This window comes from Asparagus officinalis, chromosome 5, assembly GCF_001876935.1.
Source record: "Asparagus officinalis chromosome 5, Aspof.V1, whole genome shotgun sequence".
NCBI lineage: Eukaryota > Viridiplantae > Streptophyta > Magnoliopsida > Asparagales > Asparagaceae > Asparagus > Asparagus officinalis.
This window is the reverse complement of record NC_033798.1, coordinates 101,830,061-101,848,734: the sequence shown is the minus strand read 5'-3', so window position 1 is coordinate 101,848,734 and position 18,674 is coordinate 101,830,061. Positions and strand designations below refer to the sequence as shown.

Sequence of the window (18,674 nt, the reverse complement as noted above, 5' to 3'; positions counted from 1 at the left end):
CGTTTCTATCCAGACATTAACAAAATCTCTGAAATAGGGCACTGCATACATGCTCATCAAATATCACATCCTGAAGAAGGTATAAAATGGTACAAAAGGGCGACAGCACCTTTCAACTAGCCAATACATAAAAATCAATGACATAAATGAATGGGTGTTTTAACATCAACAGAGTCATAGCCGACTGACCAGCAGAGTGCACTACATATTATCAAGCAATGCATTAAATTGCTACAGACCTAATTTATAGTAACAACTCTATTGGTCCACTTCGTGGATGAATATGTTTCTCCAGGCAGCCAAAATCCACTTGCAATATTACACCATCAACTTCCTTAAAATTGCATCCTTCGCACAAATTTAAAAGTCTAAGTTCATCTGCCTAAGTCTCCCAAATAAGGCACCTGGACCTCTACTGCTGAAATTAATTTCTAAAATCTATCTTCAAACGTAATTAATAGAACATGAAGCAGAACCCCGACGCATGATCCTAATCATGATAATATGCACCTAAAATGAAGAACCTTTCAAACATCAGACTATCGATGGAACAAGCCCCAGTATTAAAGCCTTAGTTACAAAAGGCAAGATCAACAAACTAACATAAAGATGTCTGCATAAGTTAAAGCTATTTTTTGGCAACCTATGAACATACATACGAAACAAAAGTTATAGATTCCAGGGTGATGGGCAACGGTGATTATTAAGATGGATTTCTTTTATGAAAAAGAATAAACTACCAAGGCCTCCATTTTCATTCCTTACAATAGAGAAATTTTCAACTACGATGATCAAACAAGAAAATCATACTCATTCTTAAACTTCGACTTCAGATAGCATGGTGGTATCATCCAATCAAATAGGCTAGCTAGTATTGATTCAATGCTTCTAAAGTAAATATAATCCAACATATACCAAATAGGCTAGCTAAAAATCAAAGATAAAAAGCTGGAATCAACTCTCTCATGCTTTTCATAATCAATAGTAATCAACATCTTAATTTGAACGTGCTAAGATTTTCGGAGAACATCACGTAGATGGTATTCGTATTAATCCAAGATTTTATCTATCAAACCAACGTCAACTTTGTACCGAACCTGAATCCAAAAAGGAAAAAAAAAAAAACAGATTCCAGAAAAAGGGAAAATGGGGAGAAAGGTACAGATACATACAATTAGCTACATACTGCAGAGAAATTGAAGAAACTATTAACAGGGAACGATCGAAATCGATCAACAACCTAAAGAAGAACATACCCATATCCAATCTCCCACAAAAGAGAGGGGGAAAAAAAGAGGAGAGAATAAACCCACAAATATTAATGCTTCCAAAAGCCAAAGCTCCCAAATTTAGACAAAACTTTTGAGATATTCTAATTCTAACTGCATATCTTCAAAGACCCACATGTCAAATTCCTCATAAAACACGGAGAAAACAGAAACATAAAAAAAGCAAAAAAAAAAAACCCCACAAATCAAGGCAGAAGAAACTCTCGAAAACCCAGAAAAATCCCAACACATGGCAGCTCAAATCGCTTTTTTCAACAAAAAAAATGAAAAAAACGAAAAAAGAGAAAAAGATAAACCTCTTCCGTATTCGAGACGCAAGACGAGAGGAGAGACCAAAGCGATCGGTTTTGGGCTGAGCGAGACTAAAACGTGCTGAGCGAGATCCGAGGTTTATATACCCAACAAAATTTTTATTTTATTTATTTGTTTTCTCTTTTTTTTACTAACAGAGGCCAAAAGAGAGAGGACAAGGAAATGCGGAGCTCACGGAAAATGAGGGGAATTTTGGCCGTTGGATTTTGCTTTCAGATTCGGGTTAGGATCCTCTGTTTGTTGGCCCGCGCTCTCGTGGACCGCACAAGGGAGAATGGTCCAGTTACTCCTCATTTAATTCGCCGAATCTTTATCTCTATCGTGTATCACCAAAAATGGCAAATTTGTGTTGTTTTGCACATAGCTCCTCATTCTTTGTTTTTATTGAGAAAATAATAATTCTTCTGCCTTATACAGTCCACTTATTGATTTGGCGAAATGAACCCTCATATGTATTTTTACTTTCCACGTACATGAAGCTCATGGAAGGTAAAATTTGTATTGATTCCGCAATTAAATTTACCGTCCAAGAAATTTTGGAATTGTTTGGAAAAGTATGATGTTTGACTTAGTATCCGAGTTAATTCTTTTAGGGGGGTAAATGATGAGATCGATGATGTGATCTTAGTCCAAGAATACATGTATTAATGTGTCTTAAAATTAGGCTATCTGGTACATAAAAAAAGGAAAACAAAAGATTTAAAATTTATCAATTGCCTACATCTATTGTGATAAAAGCACAGATTATATTTGTATTTATTCACAAAAAAAAGGACACAATAAGAACAATAACAAATATACAATAAAAAGAGAGGGTGCTTTTTTACCTTGTGACTCAATTCTTCTTTGCTTTGATCGCAGTAGACAAGTAACAGCAATTCTTTTTCCTTCTGACTCTAGAGACTTTATGTATTTGGCAGTATGTGGACACAAAAAAAGAGAGCATGAAAAACTATTTGCAAGTTTTTCAGTTTCTTAACGTGAGATTTTATTTTTTATCACGATCACATGGATTTGGCTCTAGTCACGCCCAGTTCAGATATGGGTCATGCCTGTTGCTTCTTTTGGATAAAAATTGCACGTGTGCCCTCCTCCATTTCTGATCAAAGTTCCTACCGAATTTGGAAATTGGACGATGAGAGAAAACTAGTTTGATAGTAGAGATCCATGACACCGGGCGGGCGGGCGGGCGGGCGGGGGGTTGCCAAAACAAATGTAATCATTCAATATTTTGGAGTTATAAATGCTAGTTCCAAGTTCATAAGTAGCCACATATCTATTGGCTAATTTCATTGCAATAAGTAGCTGTCATATGGCCCCGAAACGTATCAAAGTTAATTGATGATTCGAGTATTCATATTTATATTATTTATATTTAAATATGAATAGTCATCTAATGTATCTCGATAATAAAAAATTAATAATTTGATTCAGATTTTTTTTATGTGTAAATATGAATACTTTCTCGAATATCAAAATAATAATTTTAATTAACTTTTTTTTATGTGTAAATATTTCTTTATAACGTCATTAATCTAAAATATAAATGTTTGGTTTAAAAAGTATGATTTTAGTCACTTAAAGTCCTTAAAAAAAGTATAGAATCTACAAAGAAACTATATAAAAGGGATCAAAATATAACGCGATGCATGTAACAAATTAAATCATAAGGGATTAAACTTCAGACAAATACTTAATAAAAAAACAAAACAAATATGTTAGAATTCATATTTGATTCTTCTAATATAAAAATATTTATATTCTCTAAATGACGTCTCAAATCTAATTTCATCCCATATTACATGTAGAAATATGAAACCATTTTATAATTGTTTGATCTGTCCACTTCCACCCCTGGTTGCCACCAAACAAAATGAATAGAGCAAGTAACTTAAATTCTAATGCTAAGCAAGCCAACGTTTTATGATTGAACATAATCAAGTTATTAATTAAAGTTGAGTACAACAATTAAAAGGAATTTGCTTCAATAATCAGACTACTTGTGTAATAGATAGATAGATGAGATAAGAAATAAGACAAAGACATGAAATGCAGTTGTTATTCTTGCTAACACAATAAACAATTAGTTTAACTGAAAATAAATGAGTTATGAAAAATCAGGCCTGAACGGGGTGCAGTCGTGATACACTGCCCTAGAAGATAGAGGACCCGCCTGTCGCCCTGGCGTAGTTGATCCTCCCCCCTAGCGGTAAAAGCCCCCCGGAAACGGCCGGCCTCTCTACTCGGGCGCGAGTAGCAGAGCTTCTGCTCAGATGAAGATGATTGCCCAAAAATAATCCTCAAAATATGTAGCCGAAAATCTTTGAGTACTAAGAGTAGCAGAAGGAGGAAGAGGGAGCTATGAAATTCTTTGTGAATTTCTGTGTGTTTTCCCGAATGAACTCTGCCTCCTTATATAGCCTCATGAACCAGTAACCGATGCTGAATCTCCTCGTCCGTTGGGCGTAAATCACGCTGCCGTTACATAATAAATGCTGCCGTTACATAATAAATGCTGCCGTTACAAAAAAATAAAAGCTGGAGAAGCAAAACCCGAGTGCGGTGCGGCGTGGCGCGCGCGTCGTGGCGAGGCGTATATATAGGTTGGGCAACCTTTTGTATCGTGAATTCGGGAAAGGTAGCTTCCGGCTTTGAACCTTTCCTTAGTGAGTTTGTCGCCACCTGAGGGACATAATGGACTAAGCCTTGAATTAGGGCCCTTGAATCAGGTATTGACAAAAACACACACAATACACTTCATCTATTGAGCAAAGCGGGTTGAGCGTTAAAAGGCCATGCTCACAATAACCGACTCATGAGAGTTTCTAGGGGTTAGTTTAGTCCAGCCCCCCCCAACCGCGGCCATCACGATTCCTCTCACGTAGGTAAGTCCTCAAAGGGTACTACAGCTGTTTATTTAATACCCCCCAATAATACATGCGTTGGACTTATTAAGAGTAAAACTCAGCCTAACCAGCTGTATCATAGGAGCATCGTCATCATAGAGAAGGGGTAGTAGCTCACACTACATAATGATATATGAATATATATATGGGTCGATGCTCCACCCGAGTATCACTAGTCCAGCTTGTTTCTACCACATTGAACCGACATTGGGACAACGTCTCCAAATAAGGGTTGGGTTCCCACTGTCAGTGACCTCTTTAATGGACTTAACCCCATCTCCCTCGATGAATCCAGGACTACACTCCTGGATAATCCCTTAGTCAAAGGGTCAGCAATATTTTTCTCAGACTTTACAAAATCCAAGATCACAACTTTGCCTAACAGGCGTTGTACAGACTTATATCTTATTTGAATATGTCTGTTGAGTTTTTTATTTACATGTACTTGCTTTAGAAGCTCTATGGTAGATCTAGAATCAGAATGAATGGAAATTGGAGGAAAAGGTTTAGGGACCAAAGGAAGTTCAGAGATAAGATCTTTTAACCATTCGGCTTCTGAGCAAGTAGTATCAAGTGCAATCAATTCAGATTCCATGGTGCTCCTGGCAATTACTGTTTGCTTACATGATTTCCAGGATACAGCAGCACCACCAAAAAGAAATACATACCCAGATGTTGACTTTACACTGTTGGAATCTGTGACCCAATTGGCGTCACTATACCCTTCAATGGCATCAGGGTATCCAGTGTAAGTTAAGCAATAGTCAACTGTCCCTTTTAAGTATTTAAATACTCTTTCTAAGGCAGACCAATGATCTGGGTTAGGGTTACTGGTATACCGACTCAATCTCCCTACAGCATAAGCTATATCGGGTCTAGTCCGGTTTGATATGTATAAAAGAGATCCAATCATTTGGGAATATTTCAATTGAGAGACAGATTCACCTTCATTTTTCTTCAAGGGTATAGAAGAATCATATGGTGTGGAAACAGATTTAAAGTTATGAAAGTTGAATTTGATCAGCATTTTCTCAATACTGTGAGAAAGACTCAAGGATATTCCTCTAGTGTCTCTAGTGATTTTCATTCCAAGTATCATATCGGCAAGACCTAAGTCTTTCATGTCAAAATTTTTGGAGAGATAATCCTTAACTTTTAAGATTAGTTCAAGAGTAGTTCCAAAGATAAGGATATCATCAACATAGAGACATAGGATAACATAGTCATTGTTTATCACTTTTGAATAAACACATTTGTCGTGTTCATTCACCGTGAATCCATATTGTGCAATGACTTTGTTAAATTTCTGGTGCCATTGTTTAGGAGCTTGTTTAAGACCATACAGAGATTTAACAAGTTTACAGACTTTGTTTTCCTGACCCTTGGTAATGAAGCCTTCAGGTTGGTGCATATAAATTTCTTCATCTAGATCACCATTCAGGAAAGCAGTCTTGACATCCATCTGATGTATGATCAGTTTGTGGATAGCAGCAAAGGCTAAAAGAATTCTGATAGTAGAAATTCGGGCTACAGGAGAATAGGTATCAAAGTAATCAATGCCCTTTTTCTGAGTATAGCCTTTAGCTACTAATCTAGCTTTAAATTTATCTATGGAACCATCAGCTCTAAGTTTTTTTTTTGAATATCCACTTACAGCCAACAGGATTACAGCCTGGAGGTAGGTCAGTGAGTATCCAAGTATGGTTTTCCATGATAGATTTAATCTCATTATCAATGGCTTCTTTCCAGAAAGGAGATTCAGGTGAATCCATTGCTTCTTGAAATGAGCTTGGATCACCTTCAACAAGAAAGGTAAAGAAGTCTTCTCCAAAATCCTTTTGAATTCTACCTCTTTTGCTTCTTCGAGGCTCAATGTCAAAAGGTTGGGAAGAACTAGATGATGGAAGATCAGAAGGAATAGATGTTCTAGAATTTTCTGAGATTTTGGATTTGAAAGGAAAGATATTTTCAAAGAAGACTGCATCTCTAGCTTCAATGATAGTGTTGTTGGATATGTCACTGATTTCAGAGTTAATGACTAGAAATCTATTAACATTGCTATCTAGTGCATATCCAATGAAAGCAGCATCAATAGTTTTGGAACCAATTTTCCTCTTCTTAGGTTCGGGAATAGCTACCTTAGCCAAGCAACCCCAAACTCGGAAGAAGTTCAGATTAGGAGATCTCCCCTTCCAATATTCATAAGGAGTTGTATTGGAATTTCTTTGGGGAATCCTATTGAGAATAAAACAAGCAGAGAGAAGAGCTTCACCCCAGAGATTTTCAGGTGCTCCTGAACTGAGTAACATACAGTTTACCATGTCCATTAGGGTTCTGTTTTTTCGTTCAGCTACCCCGTTAGACTGTGGTGTATAGGGAGCAGTAACCTCATGAATAATACCGTGTTCTTGGCAAAATTCAGTCATATAATTTGAGGTATACTCCCCCCCACGATCAGATCTTAGGATCTTGATCTTCCTGTCTAATTGGTTCTCAGACTCAGCTTTATAGACCTTAAACCTATCTAGGACTTCATCTTTAGTCCTGAGAAGATATGTGAAACAATATCTGGAGTGATCGTCTATAAAGGTCACAAAATATCTCCTACCCCCTCGGGTGAGAACTCGATTCGAGTCACACACATCACTATGAATTAATTCGAGGGGCTCAGAGTTTCTAGTTATAGACTTGAAGGGTTTTTTTGTGTGTTTCCCTTGAACACAAATCTCACACTTGGATGAGAGGTCAATAGATGATTTAGGAATAAGATTCAAATTGATCATTTTCTGTAAAGTTTGAAAATTGACATGTCCAAGTCGTCCATGCCAGACATCACAAGATTCAACAATTTGAATAACAGGAGACTTAGAATTTTCATTAGAACTGGAATTGATTACATTGAGTTTGAAAAGGCCATTACAGATAAAACCTTTTCCTATAAAATTATTACTCTTTGTAATCACAAATCTGTTGGATTCTTTTACAATCCTATAACCAGTTCTAAGAAGAAGAGATTCACTAATCAAATTTCGACGGAGAGAAGGAACAAGGTAGACGCCTTGCAGATGTAGGGCTTTCCCAGAAGTCATAGTGAGCTTTATACTTCCACTTCCTATTATTGGTTTAGTGGAGTCATCTGCTAAGCTTATGCTTCCTCCACGTGATTCCTGATAATTTGAAAACCAAGAGCGATCATTACAGACGTGTATATTTGCTCCGGAATCCAGATACCAATCAGTGGAAGAAGTTAGAGAATTTACAAGATGAGGTGATGGGGCTAACCTGAAGGAGGTTGGATTCTCTTCAATCATATTAACTTTATTTGATCCATTTCCTTTAGAGGCAGGTTTAGCCGGTTCCTTCTTCCGAAAGAAACAGTTGGAAGAAATGTGGTTGGTTCTACCACAGACAAAGCAGAACTTTCCATCAGACTTATGGCTGGAAGAATTGGAATTGGAAGAATTTGATTTGAAGGAAGATTTATTGAAAGATTGTTGGTTTTTCTTGAATTTCTTCCATTTGGGTTTGAAATTTCTAGATTTAGGCTTTTCCTCTACCAAGTTTACTTTAGCTTTTGATTCATTCTTGGTTTTGGAATTTAGCCTATGCTGGTCTTCAATACGAATGGCCTTGAGGGCCTCAGTTAAGGTTAGATCTCCTTGCTTGTGTCGGAGATCTCCAGCAAATCTAGACCAGGAAGGAGGGAGTTTATCAATCAAACAGGAAACTTTATAGTCATCAGTAAAAGTGTTTCCTTTTGATTGGAGATGACGGATGAAATCTAAAAATTCATGAATTTGTTCATTAATGGGCTTGTCATCTACCATCATGAACTTATTGAAGGACGAAGAGGTGAAACGCAGAATTCCGGCATCATCATAGCCATATTCTGCTTCAAGAGCTTGCCATAGGTCTTTTGCACTTTTGAACTCATAGTATATGTCATAAAGGTTGTCTGCAAGTGCACTAAGAATTCTATGACAACAATGATAATTAATATCTTCTGGTTTCATAGAGCTAGAAAGAGAGCTAGCACCTGAACCAGAAGTGGAAGGAACAGACTGTTCAGGATCAGGAGTCAAAGGTTGAGTACCACTAGTAGAAGACTCAGGAAAGTCAATGGCTGATAAGAGACCTAAGGTAGTGAGCCAGTATCTCATCTGATTAGCCCACCGTTTATAGTTGATACCGGTGAACTGAACGGGGTGCAGTCGTGATACACTGCCCTAGAAGATAGAGGACCCGCCTGTCGCCCTGGCGTAGTTGATCCTCCCCCCTAGCGGTAAAAGCCCCCCGGAAACGGCCGGCCTCTCTACTCGGGCGCGAGTAGCAGAGCTTCTGCTCAGATGAAGATGATTGCCCAAAAATAATCCTCAAAATATGTAGCCGAAAATCTTTGAGTACTAAGAGTAGCAGAAGGAGGAAGAGGGAGCTATGAAATTCTTTGTGAATTTCTGTGTGTTTTCCCGAATGAACTCTGCCTCCTTATATATTATATAGCCTCATGAACCAGTAACCGATGCTGAATCTCCTCGTCCGTTGGGCGTAAATCACGCTGCCGTTACATAATAAATGCTGCCGTTACATAATAAAAAATAAAAGCTGGAGAAGCAAAACCCGAGTGCGGTGCGGCGTGGCGCGCGCGTCGTGTGGCGAGGCGTGGCGAGGCGTGGCGTGCGTGCGCGCGCGCGTGTGTGGAGAAAGAGCTCAAACACTAGTAGGCCCAAAACATTACTCAAAGCCCATTAGGAAGTGAACCATTATAAACCACTTGAACTTCTCTTCAACTTCCAATGTGGGACTATTCACAATTGCCTTTTCCTTAAGAAAATGCTAACAATTCTCCTGCTGCCCCATCGGAATAAACCAGAAAAAAAGCATGAACGAAGTTATAGAGTCATACTAAAGAACTTAAAAATTTCCCTATTAAAAAAAAGAACTTTTAAAATATAAATAGTATGGGGGCCACCACAAGAACTCTAGCCACCAAATCTTATTAGTATGTGAAAGTAAAAGAATTGACATATTTTCTTTATTCTCGTTTATCATTTATGTTTTTTTACAAATTATTTCTCATTTACATTATGACCTTATATTTCATTGTGTTTACCCATTTAATAATAAAAATGTGCTTTTTGAATAAAATAAAGTGCTTATTTTACATTCCAACCCGTGACATTTTGCTTTCTAACACATTAGAGTGTTTGTTTTTAACATTTCACAGAGAAAATTTTCATCAAAACAGTAGGCTATGTTAGCTAAAATAAGAAAGCTAAGTTTTAACTTTTTTAAGTAATCTTTAATTATTTTCCTTCTCTTTATGAGTCACAAACTCAGATAGGTCTGCAAGAATTTTCTAAATTGTTAGCCTTGAATTTGATTCTCTCTGTCATAAGAAAATAACTTGATATATATTCTTTTACATAATAATTACTGACTGATGTGTGCTAATAAAATATTTCAGAAAATAAGCTAAAATAATCAGTGCCTAAAGGCAAGGTAAGCAACATCATGAACTTCCAAATTCTACACATTACATTGTCGCGATGCATTAAAAAAATGAAACTAGTTTATATTAATGTACACTTACATGATTCTCACTTTAACATTGTTGGCAAGCAAGATCCAATTTAAAACTCATCAGAGAAAAACGTTAATTAATTCTCACGGGCACAATCTCAAATCATTGACTCACCAAACCGACCCATGATGAGTTGTACAACTAGATCGTTACACCATCAAATAATTAATGAAAGCACTAATGAAGATATTTAAAGTCCTAATATCTTTTTAATTAATTAAAATGTTTACATACTAGAGTAAAAAATTAAGCCTTTTTCTCTTGTCCACTTGGGCAATTCTCTGCTTGTGGGCATCACCTTGTCTTCTTCTCTCATAACTTTATTTGTATTATATTCTCTCTCTCTTTAGATTAGGCATCTTCCTATAGTGGGACTTTTTCTCTATCTTATTTTCTACTTTTATTTTGTTCGGTGCTTTTTTGGTTCTAAGTTAATCATTGCTTAAAAGAGAAGTGCAGGTTTGAGTTGTATCCTTTCCCTTTGCTTTGCTTTGGAAAGCTGAAGGTACTTTCAGAAGATAAACATAGGAGTAAGATAGTGAAAAGATAATAAATAAATAATAAATGTCAGCTTTAGGGTTTTGAGGTAAACATGGAAGTTTAAGTGTTAGTAAGAAAGTAGAACAGATGCTATGATATGTGAATTGCATAAAAAAATGGTAACCGGAGTATTCCTTTTAGAGCCCGAAATTTATGGGGCTAACCATAAAACAGCGTAACATGTGTACTTCTTTTTAAAGACATATTATTAGTTTCATAATTGGTTCCATGATTTTGGGTCTAAAATTACTTTCTCTAAAGTCTAAATCCTATTAGGGGGTGTTTGTTTCAAATGCTATAATTTTAGGATATATATTTCACCATAGGATTTGAAATTCATAGGTGTTTTATGGGTTGGGATTTCTAAAATGTTGTTTGTTTCATTAATATTTTGGGATTTGGAATACTAATTAGTAATATTTTGTTTGTTTCAAGCTTAAATTGTAGCATTACCAAATGCTAAAATTTTGTAATATGATGAATATGCTATCTTGGTGAGGTTACCTCCCACAAAAAGATAAAATTAGGATTTGTCAAATCTTCTCCAATTGAGAGGTAAACACACCAATTTATGAGATTTGTCAAAATCCTCTCCGATTGAGAGGATTTGACCAATTCTAAAAATTGATCACTTTTTGCACTTTTGGGATTCAATGTTTTAAAAATTTTCTTAAAACAAACATCATATATGGAATCCCAAAATACAAAAAAACTCACTTTTTGAACCCAAAACTTGTAATCCATACCAAATGCCAAATTTTTTGGTGAAACAAACACACCCTTATTAACCCTATTTTTATTTCCTATATTGAAAGAGGTGGAAGGATGGGTAACCCATGATTTGGTCCAAAATTAATGAAAATCAGCACCTTTCAAATGAAAAGTACGTTGTAATTTGTTGGGTTATAATTTCATTTTGTTATTTAAAAGCCATTCCTTCATATAAAAAATATTGCCTGAAGTCGAGGAGTACTCCATGAAAATAGAGGACAAAAAAAAAGCTCAATTTTTTATGTGGATTCCATTTATTTTAATAACATGATCGGTTATTTTCGATTGGCTGAGGGATTTTGAGAAAATACACGAAAGTAAATCAAGTCCGTTTTTATTTTATTTTCTGTTAAACTTTCCCTTAAATTGGTGCATGTCACTATTGGCTCTACCTCAACAATATATTGACATAATCACTTTTTATGGACTAATAAGATAGCATGTATCAAGAAATTGACTTAACTGACAAAGAAAAGATACTTACCAGCAACTTCAAAATTATGACTCGTAAACTGAAAACTCAAATATTTAGGAATTACAAATCTTTTTGAGAAAATATTGTACCAAAAGAAATTTTCTACTCCAAATGATTTAGCGTGAGTCCACCAGATGGCAGCCATATTTGCCTAGAATTGAAAACAAAGCGGACATGCTCGCTTTCGTGGATTTCCTTATCACGGCAGCCATTGCTTTCTCTTGGCCAAAGAGACGTAAGCTACTTAAACTTTTTTCATAGGGAAATTTCTTAATATATTCATTGTATTGCTTTGCGATGTATGTAGCCCTTATCCAAAAGGGGTGGTATGATTTGTTGACGAGTGTCAAAATCAATGTCACGAATTTGCGCGTCCCTTTCGATAAGTCTGACTTTCCTCATTCCTTCATGATCATAAATTGTAGGACAAATTTTCAAAAACAGTACCATTTACAAAAGGGAAAAAATGCTTCCAGCCCCCAAAAGCCAAGTGAACATGCTTCCCACCACCAGGACTTGGTCAATGGGTGTTTTACTCCTAAAAATAAAGAATCTGTTCTCTGAGCCCCCAAAACACAAAACCCAAGACATTAAAACATGTGAAGACCATAATACCCTTCTCTCTCTCTTTCTTTTTTTATTAAAATATGATGGGGGATTATTTTATTATTTTTGTTTTCTCTCTCTCTTTATCATGATGTACCAAGAGGATAGTTGAAATGATTGATGAGGATTATTTTATTATTTTCGTTTTTTATTATTTTGGTTGTTTGTATTGGGAGGTTGTTAAGGTTACGGGTTGGTTGTTAAGGTTACGGGTTGGTTGTTAAGGTTAAGGGTTTGTTGTTAAGGTTATGAATCCTCTCTCTCTCTCTCTCTCTTTTAAAATATGATGGGGATTATTTTATTATTTTTATTTTCTCTCTCTCTTTATCATGATGATTGATGAGGATTATTTTATTATTTTCGTTTTTTATTATTTTGGTTGTTTGTATTGGGAGGTTGTTAAGGTTACGGGTTGATTGTTAAGGTTACGGGTTGGTTGTTAAGGTTAAGGGTTTGTTGTTAAGGTTATGAATCATCTCTCTCTCTCTTTCTTATTTTATTAAAATATGATGGGGATTATTTTATTATTTTTGTTTTCTCTCTCTCTTTATCATGATGATTGATGAGGATTATTTTATTATTTTTGTTTTTTATTATTTTGGTTGTTTGTATTGGGAGGTTGTTAAAGTTACGGGTTGATTGTTAAGGTTAAGGGTTTGTTGTTAAGGTTGTGAATCCTCTCTCTCTCTCTCTTTCTTTTTTTATTAAAATATGATGGGGATTATTTTATTATTTTTGTTTTCTCTCTCTCTTTATCATGATGATTGATGAGGATTATTTTATTATTTTTGTTTTTTATTATTTTGGTTGTTTGTATTGGGAGGTTGTTAAAGTTACGGGTTGATTGTTAAGGTTAAGGGTTTGTTGTTAAGGTTGTGAATCCTCTCTCTCTCTTTCTTTTTTTATTAAAATATTATGGGGGATTATTTTATTATTTTTATTTTCTCTCTCTCTTTATCATGATGTACCAAGAGGATAGTTGAAATGATTGATGAGGATTATTTTATTATTTTCATTTTTTATTATTTTGGTTGTTTGTATTGGGAGGTTGTTAAGGTTACGGGTTGGTTGCTAAGGTTACGGGTTGGTTGTTAAGGTTAAGGGTTTGTTGTTAAGGTTATGAATCCTCTCTCTCTCTCTCTCTCTTTCTTTTTTTATTAAAATATGATAGGGATTATTTTGTTATTTTTGTTTTCTCTCTCTCTTTATCATGATGATTGATGAGGATTATTTTATTATTTTCATTTTTAATTATTTTGGTTGTTTGTATTGGGATGTTGTTAAAGTTACGGGTTGATTGTTAAGGTTACGGGTTGGTTGTTAAGGTTAAGGGTTTGTTGTTAAGGTTATGAATCCTCTCTCTCTCTCTCTTTCTTTTTTTTATTAAAATATGATGGGGATTATTTTATTATTTTTGTTTTTTATTATTTTGGTTGTTTGTATTGGGAGGTTGTTAAAGTTACGGGTTGATTGTTAAGGTTACGGGTTGGTTGTTAAGGTTAAGGGTTTGTTGTTAAGGTTGTGGATTTGTTGTGTAGGTTACGGATTTATTGTTAAGATTATGGCTTTAATTGTTAAGGTTACGAGTTTAATTGTTAAGGTTACGGGTTTAATTGTTAGGGTTACCTATCTAAAGATCCTCTTGGTACATCATGATAAAGAGAGAGAGAGAGAGAAAAAAATAATAAAATAATCCTCATCATATTTTAATAAAAAAAGAAAGAGAGAGAGAGAAGGATATTATGGTCTTCACATGTTTTAATGTCTTGGGTTTTGTGTTTTGGGGCTCAGAGAACAAAATCTTTATTTTTAGGGGTAAAACACACATTGACCAAGTCTTGGGGGTGGGAAGCACGTTCACTTGGCTTTTGGGGGCTGGAAGCATTTTTCTCTTTACAAAAACATTCCCAAAAAAACGATCTATTTTAACAATATTCATCAAAACCGATCTAGTTTCAGCCGTCGGGCTGAAACTAGGTCGGTTTTGACGAAAAAAAAATATGAAACTTCACGAGACTTGAAGTCCCGTGAAGTTTAACAGCCATTTAACTAAGCTGCTAAACTTCACGGGACTTCAAGTCATGTGAAGTGTCATAGTTCAAAACAACTTCATAGGAAGTTTTAGAGCTGAAACGAACTTCACGGGACTTGAAGTCTCGTGAAGTTTAGCAGCCATGTTTAGCAGCTTAATTAAATGGCTGTTAAACTTTACGGGACTTCAAGTCCCGTGAAGTTTGAGAACTTCTTTCATCAAAACCAACTCAGTTTCAGCCCGATGGCTGAAACTAGGTCGGTTTTGACAAATATTGTTGAAACAGGTCGTTTTTTGGAAATATTTTTGAAAAATGGTCGGTTTTGGAATTTGTCCTAAATTGTAATGTAGGCTTAAATTGGGAGTTTGAAAGTTTCGTTGTGCCCAACAGTAGTTTTCGTGTAGTTGTTTATGTTAGGGATTTTATGAAGATTAATTTGCGGAATTAAACACTTAATGAATAACGGTACCGATAAAAATACCACAGATAAGTAAACACCAAGATTTAACGTGGTTCGACAAATCGTGCCTACGTCCACGGGGCAATCCAGAGAAAAATATTTTACCATGAATCAAGAGTACAATCCCTTCAAGTTACACCTGAACTTGATGATTAAATCACAAGAGAAAGATACAGTGTTACCTCTAAGGTATCAAAACCCTAAAACGCGTCTCACAAAAATATCCAACACCCATAGAGAAACCAACACTGTACCCTCGACGACGTCGTCGTTTTAAAGATAACGGTTTTTGAATCGTTGCAATCGGACAACCGAGCTACCCGAAATCTCACTTTCTCTCTATCTCTCTTTCTCTCTCTCTCCCCCTTTTCTTCTCTCGGGCTACTATTCATAGTTTACTGTAGTACCAAAAAAATACAGGTTTCTCATGAATAGAATTCCTTTATAAAGGAATTCTATTTTCAGGTCCTCCAAACTTATTCCTATTACAAGTAGATCCTCCAAATTCTCTTTTAAATAGAATTTTAATTCATATTGACCTCATGTGGGCCTTATCTTGGGTTGGAGCCATAACAATTTCTCCCTCCAGCCCAATGAGGGGGTATGCTAATTTGTAACTCCTCAACGGGAGTTCATGTCGGCCAATCGTCGACACAACTCGATCTTTTCTCTAGAAACGATCTTCATTAAAAAATCTGCTAGATTTTTATCTATGTGAATCTTCTGTAGCTTTACCTCCTCTTTCTTAACGACTTCTCTAAGTCAATAATATCTCATATCAATGTGTTTTATCCTGAAGTGGAATGTAGAATTCTTGCTCAAATCAAGAACACTTTGTCTATCAATAAAGATTTAATAATTGTCCTGCTACAAGCCTAACTCCAGCAGAAATCTTCTCAACTAAATCATCTCCTTACCGACTTCTGCAGCTATAATATATTCTACCTCTGTTGTAGATAAAGCAACGCACTTTTGTAATATGGACTGCCAAGATACTGCTCCCCCGTAAAAGTGAACAACCAACCTGAGGTAGACTTCCTGTGATTAATGTCACCTGCCATATCCGTATCTGCAAAACCATATAATAATTTTTTTGAACCTCCAAAACTCAAACACAATCTGGAACTGCCTTTCAAATATTTTAAAATCCACTTTACACCTTCTCGATGAGCTTTCCCCAGATTAGAAAGAAACCTACTCACAACGCCAACTGCATGAGCTATATTTGGCCAAGTGCAAACCATGACATACATCAAACTTCCTACAGCTGAGAAGTAAGGAATATTCTTCATCTCACTCTTTTCTTCATCTGTAGTCAGGCAAAACTTTTGCTAAGCTTCAAATGATATGTAAGAGGAGTACTGACTGACTTGGCATCTTTTATGTTAAATCTATCAAGTAGTCGTTCAACATATTTCTCCTGGGATAACCATAACTTATTGGCTTTCTTGTCATGAGCAATATTCATACCAAGAATCTGCTATGTCGAGCCTAAATCATTCATTTCAAAAGTTGTAAATAACTCCTTCTTCAGCCCACTGATTATTTAACTATCCTGACCAACAATCAACATATCGTCCACATAAAGTAAAAGGATAATAAAACTAGAATATGGAATTCTCCTAAAATATCACACGAATCTGTAACTATCCTATGATACCCATGACTTTACATGAAAGAATCAAATTTCTTATACCACTGCCTGGGTGCTTGCTTCAAACCATAGAGGTTCTTCTTCAACCTGCAAACCATGTGTTCTTTTTCATTCACTATAAAACCCTCCAACTGCTCCATGTAGATCTCCTCATCTAAATCACCATGAAGAAATATAGTCTTTATATCAAACTGCTTAATCTTGAGGTCTAAACTAATTGCTAACCCGAAGATAACTCTAATGGACGTCATCTTCACAACCGGTAAAAAAATCTCATTAAAATCAATGTCCTTTTTCTGACCAAAGCCTTTCACCACTAATCTGGTTTTGTATTTCTGAATCTCTTTGTAGCCATCATTCTTTAACTTGAACACCCACTTGTTCTTCAAAGTTTTTCTGTCCTTCATTAAATCGACCAACTCATAAGTATCGTTCTTCTCAAGAGACTTCATCTCTTCCTTCATAGCCTAGAACCATTTGTCACTATCTTTATGAGTATGTGCCTCCTAAAAGCTTTTTGACTCCCCTTCTTCTGTCAGCAAAGAATATCTTCACAACCGGTGAAAAAATCTCATCAAAATCAATGTTCTTTTTCTGACCAAAGCCTTTCACCACTAATTTGGTTTTGTATTTCTGAATCTCTTTGTAGCCATCCTTCTTTAACTTGAACACCCACTTGTTCTTCAAAGTTTTTCTGTTCTTCAGCAAATCAACCAACTCATAAGTATCATTCTTCTCAAGAGACTTCATCTCTTCCTTCATAGCCTAGAACCATCTGTCCTTGTCTTTATGGGTATATGCCTCCTAAAAGCTTTTTGACTCCCCCTCTTCTGTCAGCAAAGAATACGCTGAAAGAGAATATCTCATGGATGGTCGATGCTCTCTAGCTGATCTCCTAAGTTGTGGCTCTGTAAACTCCTACTGCTGGTGATGCTTGTAGGCGTAAAAAAATGCTTACAGACGTCCAAACACCACTCAAGACAACATGGAAAAATATGTACACACTAACAAACAACGCTTGGTGTCGCGGCTTCGGCGCGGCAGCTGATAATCATATTTTATTATAATTTTATACCCTCATTATCTATTTTATATGAATAGATATACCACTAATAATTATTTTTATCTTTTAATTGCAGGTTAATGAAGAATAAATCTCAATTTCCCATCTCTCAACAAAAACCCATTATTGATTAAAATGAAGAAATGAATAGAAGCCAATTAGGAAAATCATTTCCAATCTATCCAAAAGCCCAAGCTAAGATGAAGGGATTAAAAGAAATATCAAAGCCAAAAGCCCAAGCAAAAGCCCAAGATCCAAGCCCAAGAAACCAATGAAAGAGGAGTTCTGCGGACAGCAGCTAGAAGCAGGCAGGCATCGATGCCAGCATCGATGGGGGCATGCGATGCCCGCATCGATGCGCGTAATCGATGCCAGCATCGATACCCCTATCGATGCTGGTATCGATAGCCGCTGGCAGTTGTTACGAATCAAAGCTGAAAATTTGAATGTTTTTGGATAAGATTTCAATCCAAGTGGCTCTCATTCACTGCTGTTTTACTATAAATAGGGGTAGAGAGTGAGGGGTTAGATGTGTGAAAAATTTTGTAAACTCCTTTTTGGAGAGGAGGGCTACTCTTAATTGAGAAGGCCTTCCAAAAAATTGTAACTTTAGTTGGCAATTAAAATATAATAATTTTTTCACCACTTTAAATAATTTCTTGCTCTTTGTTGGATGATGCAAGATGGAGATGAAGGAATTATGGTTATTAGGTTTATTTATCTCTTTTTCTATTTCGCTTTTTATTGCCTTAGCTAGTGTAAGATTTATTTCTATGCTTGTAGTTTTGATTTTATTGTTCTTGTTAAATAGCCAAGAGGCTAGAAAACCGCTCTTTGCTTAGCATTTAATTTCATGCTTATAGAATAGATTTTAATTTTGCTTGCCATTTAATTGCTTGCCAGATTTTATTTTGTTTTTAAGTTTTAGATTTTGCACTTTATTTTGTAGTTAGATTATTAATTTCTTATACTATTCACCTTGAA

General features: G+C 35.8%; 1 protein-coding gene across 3 annotated transcripts in view; it reads right to left on the bottom strand.

Moving 5' to 3' along the window:
* The window catches only part of LOC109840418 (E3 ubiquitin-protein ligase MBR2-like), an 8,263-nt gene extending 6,571 nt beyond the window's left edge, over nucleotides 1-1,692 (bottom strand). For 2 of the 3 annotated variants that reach the window (XM_020409059.1, XM_020409060.1), the window contains exon 1: nucleotides 1,586-1,689. The gene's annotated coding sequence lies outside the window, so the exon portion shown is untranslated. Of the gene's footprint in view, nucleotides 1-1,585 lie in introns of all 3 variants that reach the window. The other variant, XM_020409058.1, reaches the window with a different exon arrangement.